Consider the following 17,119-nt stretch of genomic DNA (forward strand, 5'->3'; position numbering starts at 1 on the left):
TCTAAGGCAACTCATTTTTAACATCTTTTTCAAGTGAAATCATGATGGAAGCAGGAACTCAGTGATCAGTAAGATTGTCAACATGTTCCAGATCATACTTGACAAAAGTGATTGTTTTTTAGTTTCATTTTGCAGCAAACATACCTTGGGCACTTACACTGTGCTAAGTGCGAAAGGAGTAACATGAACACAGGCTTCATCTTCAAGGAGCTCAAAAACTGGTCAGGGAAAAAGAAGCACAAACAAGTATAATGCAGGGCAGTCATGCATAAATGCTATGGGAAAGGAAACAGCCAAGTGCTGTGAGAATCCGAGAACACAAAGGAATTAGCACTTAATTCCCAGGCTTAGCAAAGAGAAGGTTTTGGAGAAGACCTCAGGAAAACTATGAATTCATTCATTCATTTATGGAATATTTATTAAGTATTACTGAGCCAGGCCTCTATTAGGCACTGACTGTATACAGGTGAATAAAATATAATTCCTGAACTTAGATATCTCACATCTTCACTTCCATTCTAAATGAATATTTTTGCTTAGCCTTAAAGAATGTCATGACAAGACAATCAAGAATGCAGACCATGGAGTTGCAGACCATGGAGTTTACAGTCTGGAAGGATATATTGACAAGTAGGAAACTCATGACACTATAAGATAATATTAACAACTAACAAATGTTAGTCCTGAGTGTCTCAGTCCATTAAGCACTTGACTCTTGATTTTGGCATGGGTTATGACGTTAGGGTCTTGAGATCAAGCCCTGAGTCAGGCTCATGCTGAGCATGGAGTCTGTTTAGGATTCTCTCTCTCTCTCCCTTTACTCTCCAACCCCCACCCCTGCTCTCTCTAATAATAAGAATAATAATAATAGTATTATTATTATTTAAATATATTTAAATAAATATATTATTTAAATAATACTATTTAGCATTTATTTTGTGCTTAAATGAATTAGCCTTTTTTTTTTTTAATTAGCCATTTAATACTCAATGCTGACTACCTGAGACAGGCACTATTTAAAGTCCCATTTTAGAAAGGGAAAAACAAGGAGAGAGAGGACATGTAAGCTACTCAAAATCAAATATCTAGGAAATGGCAAGAGATAAATTTCAACCTATGCAATGTGGTGGCAGGGCCTTTGCTCTAACCATGATGTCACTTCTCCAAGTTCTACGGTGGGGGAAGTACAGGGTGCTGTGGTGCAGAGAGATATCAAATCTAGGAGTGGATAGGGTGCTAAAGACTAGCTGGAAGATGCAACATCCATGTTGAAACTTGTTAATAATAGTGACAAATGTTTTTCTTTTTTTTAAATGTATTTATTTATTCATGAGAGACAGAGAGAGAGAAAGGCACAGACACAGGCAGAGGGAGAAGCAGGCTCCATGCAGGGAGCCTGACACGGGACTTGATTCCAGGTCTCCAGGATCACACCTTAGGCCGAAGGCGGCGCTAAACCGTTGAGCCACATGGGCTGCCGGACAAATGTTTTTCAAGAGAAAACACAAGAAACTAGTATCTGGTTCCTACTGCATTTGAGGCAAGACTATAAAGAATGAGTGAAAATTGGACAGGCAGGAAAAGATAAGAGCATTTAAACTGAAGGAGCATAAGCAAATGAAGAAAACTGACTTGACCAGTTTTTCCCCCTTGGAAAAGTTCTTATACTTGCTATCAAATTGCAAAATAATTGAAACTAATTGTCTAATTTAAAAAATCCTGTGAGATTTTCCTTAAGAAAATCTTCCTTAAGATCCTGTGAGATCTTCCTTAAGAAAACTGAAGCCTATGTAAATGAAATGTTTGATTTTTAAACACCTCAATCCATCAGGATTCCAAAATTCCTTTAGGACTATCGATTGTAACATTTTTCCACTGCAGAAAACTCTAAACCAAAAAATTTGGCTTTTCAGATGTAAACATAAAATAATATCTAATATTTATTAAGCAGTCCTATGTGAATGGATCATACTTCATCATTTAATTGTGTGGTTTAAGTGAGATATGTACTGTCTTACTGTCATCTTCTGCTTTTTATGAATGAGGAAACTACAACTTGGAAAGATTAGATAATTTGCCAAAGTCACAGAGATGAAAGAGCTGGAACAGAGACAAGGTCAGATATTAACCTATGTTCTTAACCATTATGTATATGTAGCTGAGTTCCACAAATCTTTTACCAAAACTTTAAGTTGACACTGATGAGTGAAAACTGCTTTACTTTTTTTTTTTAATAGTGCAGTGGAGAGGAAAGAGAAAAAGGAAAACTTGATTTGAATCCCAGCTCTACAACTTTCTGCTGTGACCTTGGACAATCATATCACAACTCCTAGCCTCAGTAGCTCATCTTTAAATTGAAGGTATATGACTACATTATGTCTAAGGTCCCTTCTAGCTACAAAGATCTATAATATCAGTGGGTCTTTAAAAAAAAAAAAAGAACTGTAAAAATCACCAGCTATTCCCACGTTTTAAAAAAGAATTTTAGAAATAGGCAAGATATGTTGAAATCTTAAAGAATTAAAATTTAATAAGATTTTTTGTAAATACAGGCTAAAAGCATCTGACATAACATTTCTAATATGCTGAATTATTTGCTGCACCTATGTGAGGCTGAACATCCACTCATAACTCTGAGGGCTAGTGACACAGTTCATTTCCTCATTTCAAAAAGATTGATCTCATCCCTGAGAAAAGGTGCACATGAGCTGGAAAAAAATGAATGTTTATGGGAACTAGGAGCATCCATTCTCACTCTATTAAAGCATCAACTTATGTTCCACTTAAGCCTTGCTTACTAAATGCAGGGTTGCTCAGTCTTTAGTCTAGGGTACCACATGTTTAAGGACAGAAACAAGCTGTCTCTTTTAATCCAAATGTTCAGATTCTTCAAGTGTCAATTTGAATTTTAGTGCCCATGATCTTAAGGTGGTTGGATTCTGTCCATTCAGGGCTCTGCTTCTGAGAGCTCCCAGTACCTCTGAGTCTACAGTCATAGTAACAGCCAAATAAACCAGAAAAAATGGTTCCCACAAGGTGACTCTTCAGCTCAAGAATCACTTCCAGATTCACTTCCCACCAAACTCTACAAACCTGCTTTCTTGTCAGGATTCCTTTTCACAACCTCAAATTCCGTTTCAATGGGTTTCATGAATTGAAAATCAGATCAAGCCCTTTCCTGAGATGCAGCTTTTAACAGCTGCTTTGACACCATGAATTGCAAGCTAGAGCCATCACCTGCTCAATCTTGCCCCATGCAGGCTTTCAAGAAGTAAGTAGAAAGAAAGCAGATATAAAGCAAAGTATGATAAGTAAAGAAATCAAGGGAATTTCTTTCAAAAGATGTGAAACAAAATATAATAATCTTACACTTATGAGTTGCTTTCCCAAACATGAGCATTTCAGATTATCAGAATCAGACAGTCAGCAAGTGCTATTAGCCTAATTTTTAAATGAGAAAGTTGACTTTCAAAGAAGTAGTATAAGGTCCTGTTGTTTTGTGGAGGCTATTTAATTCCTGTGGCTGCAGATCAATGTCTCAGGCACAGCTTTGAGCAATACAACCAAAAGGATTTAAGATCTCCTATCCTAAAGTTCATATCAGAATTGATGCAACTTCATTCTTATATCAAAGATCATTTAATCTTGTTCAGTTACCAAATATCTCTCAGCCACCTACTTCCTCAGCCTCAGAGAATACAGGCCAAGTCTAGCTTTCTGTCTATCTCATCTATATTTATAAATTAGTGAAAGCTCAATGATGATGAATAATTGCACCTCCACTAGCCCAAAAGTAGACTTTGTACAAATTGATATAAACATTTTTTCAATACAGTTTGTGATATCTGCAGATTATCATAATGACACTCCCAATATGATGACCACAATATAAAGGGTTCCCCCTGGAGTTACATAAGATCCAGTCTGCAAAACAGTACAGGACAGCTTTGGCTCAGAGATTTTACAGCTCAGAGAAGAAACCTAAGAAGAAGATACCTGTTCCATAGACAGGTATCTATGAAGAGGGAAGGTGTGAAAGAATAATCACAACCCAGCTGAGGCCAGTGCACAAGTGCACACAGTCTACTCACAACTTGAGTAGGGCAGCCAATAATACAAGTAATAGTATAATAATAAATGTTATTTATTGAGTATTGAATGCATGCCAAGACCTAAACTTTCCATGTATTGATGTATTTAATCCTCAAAACAGTCTAATGATAAAATCAATTATTATGAATGAGGAAACAAAGTCACATGGGGAGCTTTAGTAGCAGGGACATGTAGAGGGTGTCACTGACTTCAGCTGCTTTGTAATCTATATGTACAGTTAGTTATTAATAAAAAAAAGAACTACTGAACTAGATCTGCTCAGTCATCTGTAGGGAATAAATAATGGACACAACAACTCATTTGTAATTTTTCAAAATTATATTATTTATCAATATTCATCACATTGGGAAATTAAACAGAATATCTATTTCAACAAGCTCATATGAGCAGACTACAAATTACTTTCCTTTAGTGATAATTTTAGGTGACACATTTCAAAATAATTAATCTTCAACAAAAAGTATTTCCTTCATACATTATATGAATTCAGTCAAACATCGTGAAACAGGTATTTTTTTAGTTTCATTATTGAGAGTTATAAGTTACAGATTGCTTCAGTTACTAGCTTTTTATAAAAGTCCTACACCAAAACCTGGATGATCCCATCAACATATATGACTCAACAGGGAGGTAAGTTTTATATTGTTTAATAGATTGAGAAAGATTTTGATAAATTTTAAGCCTTTTTTAAAACTTATTTTTAAGTTAGAAAGCAGGGCAAGGCAATATGATTTTTGAAGTTTCTGCACTGAACAGGGCAGTGCTCCCTTAAAGCCACGGTAGTGGTACTAGTTAGTTTAAGATTACAATACCAATTCCTACAGACATTTCAAATTCTAAGCCTTCCTCTTCCCTAATATCTCTTTTAACTTGGAAAAATTATCACTTTGGAAATCTCTCTCTCAAAACCCAGTTTCAGAGACAGCACATAAGTACCTAAGAATTTAGCTTAACTTACGGTGTTCATACTATGTCATTAGTTCTAGGAAACTGTAATGGGATAAAAGAATTTCCTGCATGTATCTACTTAGGAATGTATATAAGTGTGTTGCCGTGCTACTTTAAGGATCAAATGGTCAGAAATAGTAGGGTAGACTTAATGTAAATATCTGACACAGAATTTTTGCCTTTAAGCAGCTGGAGTACCCTTCTATTTTATAAAAATGGAGGTTTTAATGCACTTTAAAAAGGATTCAGTTGACTGTCTAGACATCCAGTGTCTATTAAAAATCAAGATTTTAATCACTTAAGGGTAAATGAACCTCATTTTTATTGACTTTATTGCTCTGTGAGGGCCAATAAGGTTAAAATTTAAGATAAAATATTTTTGTGATTTATTAATCCACAAAAGCTACTTGATAAGCACAGATACTTGGCAGTGGGTTCACTAACCACCTGGAATCATGGGAGGTCCTGTAACTGAAGACAGAGCTTCACAGCAGCCTCTGTGCTATACACCTAAAACATCAGTGGCAAGTCCTTATGCTTCCAATGTCATGTCTCCTTAGGAGTTCTTAGTTATAGAAACTATAGATTAGCTCAGAGACAATTTCTTATAAACTACTTGACTCCTCCTTACTGCCTTCCACCCCTACAGATCTCTAGTACAGAAAAGAGTCATATTAACCATTCAGAAGCTCACTCTCCTCCATATACATACTGCTTGCAATGACACCAACCCATGACCCAGAGCAACCAAGGCTTTCAGCTTTAGGTCAGGCTTACCGTACCACTCTAGCCTCTGGTCTTCAGCCCATGCTCCACATTCCTGTCATCTGCCTTAATTTCTTGGAATACTTCTCAATCTCTGTTGCTGGATCTTCTTGGGTTGCTTATTTTTCTTTTTTTTTTTTAAGATTTTATTTATTTATTCATGAGAGACACAGGGAGAGAGAGAGAGAGAGAGAGAGAGAGGCAGAGACACAGACAGAGGAGAAGCAGGCTCCATGCAGGAAGCCTGATGTGGGACTCGATCCCGGGACTCCAGGATCACACCCTGGGCCAAAGGCAGGAGTCAAACCGCTGAGCCACCCAGGGATCCCTGGGTTGCCTATTTTTCATGTGGACCTTAATCTGGGATTCATCTTTGTGCAGACTAAAATAACATAATTATTGGCCCTTATATGATCTGTGTCATCTTTAGCCTATGTTTCCATAGCTCCTCTGGCCATCTGCCCCGGGCAAATCTCTGTTATAATTTGGCATTCCAGGTTCAAGGCCCTAGGGAAAGTATCTTTATAAGTGATCCCTAAGTGTGTTCCTATATTTAGACTTCTAACACCACCTTCCAGCACCACTTGGTTTTCCAAGTCCAATGGGTCTCACTATCTGAGTCTCTGATTATGGTAGCATGAGGAGAGCCAGGCTTGTTTGGAATCTATGTGACCAGATAAATTTTCCAAGAAGTAGTCAGGAATTGATGGAGCCCCATCCCCTGGACATTTTTGCAAGAAAGAAGAAGTCAAAGTTGAACATTCTGGAACAGAGGCAGACAGAAACCTGGTGGGAAAATGTTATTAAGGAAAACAGACTAAGTTACATATTCATAGGGCTGGAATATAGAAAGAGAGTAAACCTCTATCCATGTGCTATTCCATTTTTAGTAGGAATGTATTTTTCTCTTTTCTCTTTCTCAAGCCTAGAGATACTCTAAGGGCAAAGCCATTATTTGGCCTCTTTGAGAGACTCTTTTTCTTTCTTTCTTTTCTTTCTTTCTTTCTTTCTTTCTTTCTTTCTTTCTTTCTTTCTTTCTTTCTTTCTTTCTCCTGTTCATGATATTGTATTAGTAACATTATTAAAGTATTTGTATTACAGACTACAAATTCCAAGAGTATCTGCTCATGCATATTTTTGGGAGGTAAGAGTAGAGCATGGTTAGTAAGGAGGACCATGGGTATGAGGGCAAAGAGAGGAAATAAAGAAAAAGAATTCACAGCCTTGTTAATGGTGGCTTCTAGTGGTCAGGGAGATAACTTTAGTGGACATCAAGCTGGAAAATCTTGATATACTCAGAATAGTATCATCCAGTTACAAGTGTTAGGGTAAATTATAAAAGACTTTGAAATGGGCAAAAGAACACTGAATATCCTTATAGTGAAAACATACTCCCTGGTGTGGCCTAGCAAATCCTTTGGAGATATCTGGTTCTATAAGGTTCTTCATTTTTTTATTGTCTTTGGCAAGACCATTTAATAATTCTTTATATTGTATGAAATTCATGGTAATGCATATGATTCTTGCCCTTGAAATGCAATTATATTTTGTCTGGTAGGGATAGAATGAATATCCACCCTATAGAAAATGTGGCTTCAAACATTACCTCAGTGCCCATAGGACATTGAGTTTTGCATCTGTTCACAAATCCATTTCATCATCCAGATTGTTTAGAGAGGTTTTGTTCTTCAGATTGTCCTTTGAATGAATTATAGCATTTTAATAAACCCCTCATTAGTTATCAAGTTTAATAAAAATCTTGGCATGTGTTCATTTTATATTTGTAGAAGTAGCATGAGTTTTTATATTTTGAATACTGTAGTTTAACAAAAATATGACTACAGAATTACTATACTGTATGGGGAAGTGGAGGAGTTGAATTAAAGAAAGGAACTGTGAGTTCTACTGGATTTTTATTACGTAAAAAATTAATCAGAGAATCGAGTATCTATTCATGTCAAAAATCCAGATAGCAGTCTATTTTAGCAGTATCCTGCTATCCCTCTAATCAGCTACTACCACTGTTTCTTACTATCTTGTGAAGAATGTTCAACTAGAGAATATTAGAAACTCTGTTCCAACTAAAGCTGGGAAGAGAGTGGCCAGCTGTTTTTCCACTAAACTTTATTATTATAACCAATATTCTTTGCACATGCTGATTCTTAAGCAAAAGAACTTGATACCAACAAGATTCTTGTAGAAACACATTACTCTGGTGACAGCCAAGAAAGATAAAAATCAGAAAAGGAAGGCTAAGTAGACAGATGAGTTATAGTCCATATAATGGCAATTGCCAAGGCAATTGTCAACGGTTGGAAAATACCACCTTGCAACATAGAAGATAACATTGCATAGGGTCTCTCTGAATGTAGTTGAGTTATCATTGCACTGCTTGCCCTTAATGAAAATATCTTCCAGCAGCCCAGGTGGCTCAGCAGTTTAGCACCTGCCTTCAGCCCAGGGCGTGATCCTGGAGACCCGGGATGGAGTCCCACTTCGGGCTCCCTGCATGGAGCCTGCTTCTCCCTCTGCCTGTGTCTCTGCCTCTCTCTCTGTGTCTCTCATGAATAAATAAATAAAATATTTTTTTAAAAAAAGAAAATATCTTCATTTGGCTTTAGCCAAAATAGACATCAGATATAATCACAGAGGATGTTAAAGTGTATTGGACATTAATGATTAAGTAATAACAAACTGTAATCAGCCATCTTATTAAGTATTATATATGTAATAATGTGCACAAGATAATTAGAAAGGGAAACAACAAAGGGATTTGAATGCTAAACAACTGAAGTCAATATAATTCCTAATATGCATCTTTATCAGTGGACTTTTAGTGGGTTATTGTGCACTTTGTTTAATTGAATTAGCAGAGAAACATGCACCACAAATGGTTACAACCCGTCTTACTACTTGTTTCAGACTTTGCAATGGGAGCCAATTCATTTTTGAAAAGGAAGCCTTTGTTTTTAGAACTTCCATTTCAATACAACACATGGATTTAACTTCTTCTACTTCTCTAAAATTAAAAGAAATAAATCACATTTCTAAATTCTGTAACCAATTCACCAACATGTTCAACTGGACAATATTAGAAGAAAGAATGGCATGTTTCAAAAAAAAAAAAAAAAAAAGAATGGCATGTTTCAAGATAACTGGAATCAAATAAAAATCTATTAAAAGTCATTATAAAATAAATAAAATTTTCAAATTAGCTAGCTGCTCTTTATGATCATATCTACTTAAAGTGCTTTTAAAGTGCTCTTTTATCAATTTATATATCATCAAGAAGTGGCTAATAAAAGTACAAGACTAATCTGAACATTTTAGCATCAAGAAATACAAACTTCTGTATCTCAAGGTGTAAGCTTTTTAAAAGGTTGACACTTTTATTCTCCCAGCTCTGAGATTGTCTGATTAAGACAGAAAAGGGAGGAGAAGGAACAGTGTAGAACCCTAGGGAAAATAAATAGCAGGCAATTATGGTACCCCTGCAAGAATTATGCTTGTAGTGGTAAGTCATAATTTGAATAGCACTTTTTTAAACTGAAATGTGCTTTCACTTTTATTATCTTGTTTTGTGCCTCACAGGTAGGTAAATCAGGCATATTATTCTTCCCATTATAGAGATTTAAAAAATCAAGCAAACAAAAAACTCTGGGAAGATTCAATTAATGGAGAAGTGGAGAAGTCAAAATTTGAACTGCACTCATCTGGGTCCAGGTTTTTTTCTGCTACACCTTCTGCTCCCCCCATCCTGTAACCCCTTTTAGAATAAATTGCCATTTCGGTAAATGATAAAAACTTGGTAGCAACTTGAACTACACTTGGCACTCTAATAAATGACCTAGGCACTTAATTGGGATGCTTGCCAAGGAATAGAGTTAGTACAGTGCATTTCCAATGGCTCTAAACAGCAGATGAATTGCACATCAATTTATTTAAATAGCAAGACTGTGAACCTATTCATGGCCATTACCAGGTGCAGATTGATGCCTGCTAGCACAGATTTCCCACTGTGAAGCCCTTTAGTCACTCCATGCGGCTTCCCCACTCCATTATGCCTGTTAAATGAATCAATCTTACCTTAATATCATTCTTAAATATTTAATGCCAAGTTACAATGCCGACTTTTAAAATCAGTTGGTAAAATAAAAGCAAAGATTGTTCAGCAGGATGCACCCCACCTCTGCAGCCTCCACTCTTCCACATGATTACTTACTGGGGTGAGCTGTTTGCCCTGGAGGTGGGCCAATTAAAAGGATTTATTTGCTAGTGTTACAATCTAAACAGCAGAAAAAGGAACTGTGGTTACTAAAAAAGAGTAAGCAATTTAAGACTTACTTTACTTATTGAATCCATATTTGCTGTAATGCAGAGCTTGACCCAGAAAATCACTTCCAACACTTTCTCAATGTGTATTCCTTTGTGAGTATTATACTGGACCTTGTGTGGGAGAAAGAGAGAGATTCCTTTCTGAAAAAACATTCAGCCCTGCTTCGGGGCGATGCTCGATATTCAAATGACTAAATTGCTGGACTTCTAGACAACCCGTACACTCAAGCCAAATAATTGAAATCAACTAGGTTTTCTCCTAGGAGTTGATCTGTGATTTCATTCTGGGACATGGAGCTCCGTGTTCTTTCCGTCTTTCTGCTTTAGATCAGGCATTATTGAAATATGCTTTTCAAAGTCTTTTGCCTCTTTGTGTACATTTGCTCCTGAGATTAACAGAGAAATGTTCTAGTTCATAACTTTGCCTATGTCTTTCAAATTTTCTTTCATTTTTCTCATTTCAGTATTTTTCCTTTTGTTTATGTGTTAATGTTCATGTAGAAGGACACCTAGTTATAAAATATTGGGATTTTTCAGCTGTGTGGTTTGCCAAAGATCTCATGTATGTGATTGTAGTACATAGCTTCCATTCTCAAACTTTTTTCCTATGCTTCTTATTAACTAAGGCACTCAGAAATAATCAAGCACCTTTTGGCTAAGGAAATATAAAAACTCAATTCTACCTTTCAAGAAAAAAAAAGTTATTGAAGTAAAATTCTCCAAAGATTAAAATTCACACCCTCTAGCATAAGCAGTAAATTGGATACCTTTAAAATCTACATATACTGAGACTTAATGATGCTAATTATTGAGGATGTCACAAGGGAAGAAAGCATAATATTTGGCAAAAAGAAACAGTAAATCTAGCTTTTAGTCCTGGTTCTGATGATGTTTTCGAATATAGGTGAGGTCCAGAGCCTACGATAAAGAAAGAACCCTTGAGACGTCTTTGGTGCAAAATGCTGGTTTTATTAAAGCACAAGTACAGGACCTGTGGGCAGGAAGAGCTGCTGCCCCAGGCCTGTGAGGGTGGCTGGCTATATACCTGGAAGTTGGGAGGGCTTTGAGGGTAGCACACTCTAATGAATTTTGGAAGCAAGGTTTCCAGGACCTTGAGGGGCCTGGCTATTGTTGGGAAAAGGTCACTTGCTACCTTCTAATAAAACCTGAGTCATGAGACCCTTCAGATGTCTATTGGTGGGCCATGTGCTTGGAGGATGATTGCCAATAGTATCTTGGGGGATAGAGATAAAGGAAATTTCTAAAGGAATTTTTATATGTTAAAGTAGATTTACAGGCTCCTGGGGGATGGGCTAAGATTGCCATCTGCCCTTAGCAAAGTATGAACATCGAGGCAGTTGAGTCCGTAGAGAAATGCCCCTCTGCCTGTTTCAAGAACTTGTCAATGTGCTGCCCTGGGCTTCTGCTTTGTCCTCAGCTAGTCCTCTGTTCCCCCATCAGTTCTGTTGCCAACTATCTACCTGCTTCTAAGCAATCCTTAAACACCTAAACAGGGGTTAAGCTAGGCCATTGTTAGTGCAAGTGTGGTCAGCCTGGAACCTGCTAGAAGTACCAAATAACCTTGGGCCTCATATAAACCTATTGTATTAGAATCTGCTTATTAACAAGATCCAAAGTGATTCATATAGCTAATTATTTTTTAAAGATCTTATCATTTATTCATGAGAGACACAGAGAGAGGTGCAGAGACACAGGCAGAGGGTGAAGCACGCTTTACGCAGGAAGCCTGATGCAGGACTCAATCCTGGACCCGAGAATCATGACCTGAACCAAAGGCAGACGCTCAACCACTGAGCAACCCAAGAGCCCCAAATAGCTATTCTAAATCTAAAATTCCAGTTGTTAAAATAAAATAAAATAAAATTCCAGTTGTTGTTTTTTTTCTCATTTTAAACCAGTATCTTAAACATTGTTGATGTTTCCAAAACCAATTGCTTTTTCTTTGGAACCATTCCCATGAAATGCCAAAATATGGTTCCAATTAGCCTGTGTGGACCTGTGCAGGTTAAAAGCTTCTGTTCCGTGGGCAGTGCTTCTCTGGAGCTGTTCAGATTCATGAAACTTCCCATGGGAATACTGATTCATTACTGCTTCCCAATTCAACAGAGCTGCCTTAGATTCGGAGACATGAAGATAGCATGGGAGTCACCATCTGCGTCAACTGCTGACTTGTACAAAATGTTGCCCCTATGCAGCTTTGGTCCAGGGAGGGCTCTGGGCTTTGGTCCAGGCTAAAGATGCTCCTTTCTGCTGCTTCTACTATTGTTGAGTACCACAGGGAAAATGGGCTTCCCCTGACACCTAAGGAAGACAGGCAGAATCATTCTTCAACTGCAAAAGTTCAAGGGGTCATTTCAAATACCTTTCAATAAATCAGGATGGCAGAGCTCAAGGGAAAAAGAGGATGGAAGTTCAAAAATACACATACAGAGAGAGATTGCAGATTTATTATCCAGAGGTATAACTAAGGAAACATAACAAAGAGAAGCAATCAAATCTAAAATTCAAGATAGAATTATTTTGATTGACATGGTAGGAAGGTCAACCTGACTTTCCAGAAAGTGACAGTTGTAAAAGAAAATTGTGAATTTTTCAATTTGTAAGAAATTGATGACTTAAAAATGGAATTTGCTCCTTAGAAAATATTTTTATGCATTCTTTCCTACCAGCTCCAAGTTTAAGAATGCATCCAAAAAGGATGTGTTGAGATATTATAGTGGGATCATTTCAACTTGTTTTTGCTCCTTTTTAGGCAGACTTTGTTTCATTTGCTTATTCAGGCATTGTACAAGCAGTTTCTTCTGTTATTTTGATAGAATCCAGTGTTCCTCACTTTTCAGAACTTGCCAATGCAAAGCATGCTCTTTGTCTTTGCCACCTTTTTAATTCAAATGCTGTGGCTTTATACTGTTATCTAGTGAATCTCCTGATTATGATTCTGCTTATGTATGGTCCCTTAAATTTCACTGGGATCCGTTTTCTGTACCTTGAGATTAGAAGTATCTGGGAAGTATCTGTATCAGGGTGTGCTTCTTTTTTTCTGGGTGAACAGAAAATAATTAATTTTTTCCCTTCATTCTCAGCTGGCACAGAGCTCTTATTAAATAGTGCTCACAGACCCAGGCCAGCACCCTGTAATGAGGGGGTTTCCACTGCTCAGAGATCGGTTTGTGTGTTATAAAGAGAGGTAGTTACTTTCTGAAACACAACCTTCAATTGTTATCCTATAAATGATAAATAAAAATTATTGTTAGTCATATTGTATTTGTAATACCTTTTGGGAATGAGAATATCTCAAAGCTGATGAGTTCCTTCTATTTGCAGATTATCTGACTGAATTCACCCTGAAAAATAATAGTAATAAATAAAATGTTATAGCATTAAAACTGAACCTCACTAAAGTAATTTGGCAACCATAGAGGTTCAGAACCTCAGATGTCCTCTATTCCAATTATCTGCTTTTACAGATAGGGAAATAAATCCATAATAAGCAATTTAGGCTAAGTCACAGAAATAGCTTTCATCTGTTTTGGTACATTACTTTCTCTAGTTTCTGAACAAATACTATATCTGTTATCTGTAACTCTAGAATTCAATTACAGATAAAGCTTTGTGACACTTTTTGTTTATGAATGTGCTGAGCAGGCTCTAAAGTACACCAGCCTCCCCTGCCCCCAAGCCCCACAGCTGTGATCCCCACTTCCTAGAACCCAGGCCCCAGTACTTCCCTCCTCTTAAATAAGAGCAGGACCCATAACTTGTTTCTCACCAGTGGAATGTGGGCAAAGATAACATAATGTCATTTTGTGATTTCATTACATAAGATTGTAATTTCTGTTCTGCCAGCAGACACTCCTTATTGATTCTTTCATGCCAGCTTTGATGAAATAAGTGTAGAGGACGGGAAAAAAAATCCCTCCACCCCCTAGATTTTCCAGATGGAGTCCTATAAATTACACTGACAAAAGACAGATTAATAAGAGAAAAACAAACATAACTTTATTAACATGTGTATTGTGCCTTCAGAAGGAAGCAACAGTGATAAGTAACTAAAAGGAGTGGCTAAAATTTGGGCTCAGATAGCATTTTAACAAAAGAATAATAAATTTTTAGAGAAATGACAAGACAGAGGAAGAGGAATCTGAGTTTCTAGAGGTGGCAAATTATGAGAAGGCAAATACATAAGGGAACTACTGGAAGATGCTACCTTTGATTTGACAAAGGTCTAGAGTTCTTTCGGGTAAGTTACTTCTAGCATTCCTGGTAGAAAGGAGAAAGGAGGGCAACTTTGCAAATTTATGGCCTTCCTTGGACAAATGAGGGAGAAGGGAAAACTTTTCTTGCATCTCCTTCTTCACAATTGCCCTCAGCTCAGAATAACTCTTCTGCTAAAATGGCATGGGATCGGTGGGGGATGTGCGCATATTTTGCCATCCTTCATTAGCCATGAGGTGGAGAGGACAATGTGACAAGGAACTGAAGGCAACCTCCAACCAACATCTGAAAGGGAGATGAGTTCCTCAGTCTGACGGTTCACAAGTAACTGAATTCTGCTAACAACCACATGAGTTTAGAAACAGATACTCAGGGATCCCTGGGTGGCTCAGAGGTTTAGCGCCACCTTCAGCCCAGGGCCTGATCCTAGAGACCCAGGATGGAGTCCCATAACAGGCTCCCTGCATGGAGCCTGCTTCTCCCTCTGCCTGTGTCTTTGCCTCTCTCTCTCTATGTCTATCATGAGTAAGTAAATAAAATCTTAAAAAAAAAAAAAAAAAAAAAAGATACTCCTCATTCAAACCTCAGGTGAGACCCTTGGATAAGATTTTGATTGTAGCTGCATGAAAGACCTTAAAGCTGAGAATTCAGGTAAGCCATGTGCAGGTTCCTAACCCACAGAATGTGTACAGTGATGTGGGGTCTCGAGCAAACTGTGAAGAAAGAATTCTTGAGACATTTTCAGTGCAAAAAGGTGCTTTTATTATAAGCAAAAGGGGAGGGGATGTGCAGGGAGTATTAGATCATAAATGTTTGCTTTCAATTTCTACTCAAAACCATACGTTCACAAGGTTTCTCTGGTGCTTATCATTCAGCTCAACGTTAACTATCAGTGAGATGCACAGGGAATCATGAGACCCTTTAAGAATATAACAACCAACACATACTTGATCCTTATGGAGACAAAGCAGGCTATAGGTCAGCCTTCCGGGCTAGAGGTGGCTTTTTTCTGCTTCTATTCCTTCATTCCTAATAAATGTGTTTTAAGTTGGTAAATTTATGGTAATGTGATAAGTAACAAGAGATAAACAATAATCACAGGATGACTAGTTTTATCTAATTAAATAATCTTTTCAGGAAGACAGCACTGTATAGCATTTCTAAGTCAAAACATGAGATTAGAATAATTAGGCTCAAGATCTTGGATGCTTCACTCTTTAAAGCACTCTCTTATATTACAAGGCCCTTGTGGGTAAACTTCTATATGATACTTCTTTGATCCCCAAGTACTTAGCAATGTCTTCTCAGAACATGGCAGCTACTAAAGGAATATTTTCTTGACAAATTAACTTTTTATCAACCAGAGTAATGGAAGTTACAGGTTGAATACTCTGTAATACATACTAAATTACTTGTTGTAAGGCAGATTATATTAAATAAAAAGAAACACATGTAATATAGTAAAGAAAAATTGGAGACATCCTGAATATCCATCAATGAATTAGAAAAAGACTGGAATGTCATGTCATCATTTCAAAGAATGAGAGAGCTTTTTATCTGCCAACAAGATATATTCTTGAATTTGGGAAAAAGACACTGTATATTTTGTATAAATTATCTAATTTTTTAAAGCACCATTTCACATATATGTATATGCACACAAAGTGAGTAGAAAGACACACCAAACTGCTGACAGTGTTAGTGGGGAAGATACGGGAGGAGGGAATTACCATTTAATTGCATAAAGTTAAAAATACTCAAATTTTTTTTTTTTTTTTATGATAGTCACACACAGAGAGAGAGAGAGAGAGAGGCAGAGACACAGGCAGAGGGAGAAGCAGGCTCCATGCACCGGGAGCCCGATGTGGGATTCGATCCCGGGTCTCCAGGATCGCGCCCTGGGCCAAAGGCAGGCGCCAAACTGCTGCGCCACCCAGGGATCCCAAATTTTTAAATATACCTATGTTACAATTGTAATTTTAAAAAATCAGCAAAAACTAAAAAAAACCCAAAGCTTTGTCCTCTTCTTGGCTGCTTCCATTCAGTCCCTTTCAAACTATAGAATAAGGAATAATAGACTGTTTCCCTACCACTTTGGATGAAACTCTTGAAAAGAAATGAGAAACATTCTGTGGAGTAGGAGACATAAAAATGAAAAATGTTGCAAGCTATTATAAGCTATTCTTAATTACATTTGTGTTCCACATTTAACTAATGTAAATGTAATAATTAACTAATGTAAAAATATTTTTTTTAGAAAATGTTTGTAAACTGAGAATTAGATAGTTGAAATAAATGGTTTATAATAGCTATTTTTAAGATGGTATGATTGATTATATACTTTCTGGTTTAAATATAATACCTAAAGCTTTTATTTAAAAGTTACATACTATTGGCTTGACCCAGTGGAAGTCCTCTAGCAATAAAGCAAGGTCTGATTGTGAAGTGACTGAAATCTTACCATTTCTGAAAAAAAAAAAAACAGTAAAAAATACATACAATTCTCTTGATTGAAAATTAACCAACTTGACTTACTGTTAACAATGAATGCATTTCAGTGGCTATTCTGCAATGAGCTATAAGGTATCAAATTGTTCACATAAAACTTGGAATAAAAAACCCAGAGTTGGACTAGAAGTCTTCAGCTGGGGACCTTCTGTGTTTTCTTGATTCCACAATTCTGTCTCTATGGTGATGTTGTTATAACATAGATTATGACTCC

At 36.9% G+C, this 17,119-nt stretch overlaps 1 pseudogene across 1 annotated transcript in view; it reads right to left on the bottom strand.

Moving 5' to 3' along the window:
* LOC144295118 (U1 small nuclear ribonucleoprotein C pseudogene) overlaps positions 1 to 17,067 on the bottom strand; it is a 108,741-nt pseudogene extending 91,674 nt beyond the window's left edge. Inside the window, exons 1-3 of the transcript XR_013362534.1 lie at positions 16,933 to 17,067; positions 13,457 to 13,526; positions 10,171 to 10,272 (exon numbers count right to left, since the gene is read on the bottom strand). The product of XR_013362534.1 is annotated as a U1 small nuclear ribonucleoprotein C pseudogene (transcript). The remainder of the gene's footprint in view (positions 1 to 10,170; positions 10,273 to 13,456; positions 13,527 to 16,932) is intronic.
* Positions 17,068 to 17,119: the final 52 nt, after the last annotated feature.

Source organism: Canis aureus, chromosome 23 (genome assembly GCF_053574225.1).
Source record: "Canis aureus isolate CA01 chromosome 23, VMU_Caureus_v.1.0, whole genome shotgun sequence".
Classification (NCBI taxonomy): domain Eukaryota; kingdom Metazoa; phylum Chordata; class Mammalia; order Carnivora; family Canidae; genus Canis; species Canis aureus.